This window comes from Theobroma umbraticum, unplaced genomic scaffold (assembly GCF_002168275.2).
Source record: "Theobroma umbraticum cultivar Fairchild unplaced genomic scaffold, ASM216827v3 scaffold_2.0, whole genome shotgun sequence".
Taxonomy (NCBI): domain Eukaryota; kingdom Viridiplantae; phylum Streptophyta; class Magnoliopsida; order Malvales; family Malvaceae; genus Theobroma; species Theobroma umbraticum.
Genome location: NW_018397277.1, coordinates 335,299 through 335,550, shown reverse-complemented (window position 1 = coordinate 335,550; position 252 = coordinate 335,299).

Below are 252 nucleotides of genomic sequence, written 5' to 3'. Positions count from 1 at the left end.
CTTGATTCTCCCTCCAATTCTCTTGTTTTCTTGGCTTTTTTCTTGGCATCAAATATTCAAAATAGTTGCTTGCTACCTCCTCCCAAAATCTCTGAAAAACATTCCTTAAATAGGCTCCAAATAACCTAATTTTTGAAATCCCGTTAACTTCTTTTATTTTTTGAAAAGTCGTACAGCGCTACGGTGCTACTTCTCCAACGCTACAGCGCTGATCTCTCTGGAAATTTGTATGTGTGCTTCCTTTCATCAACG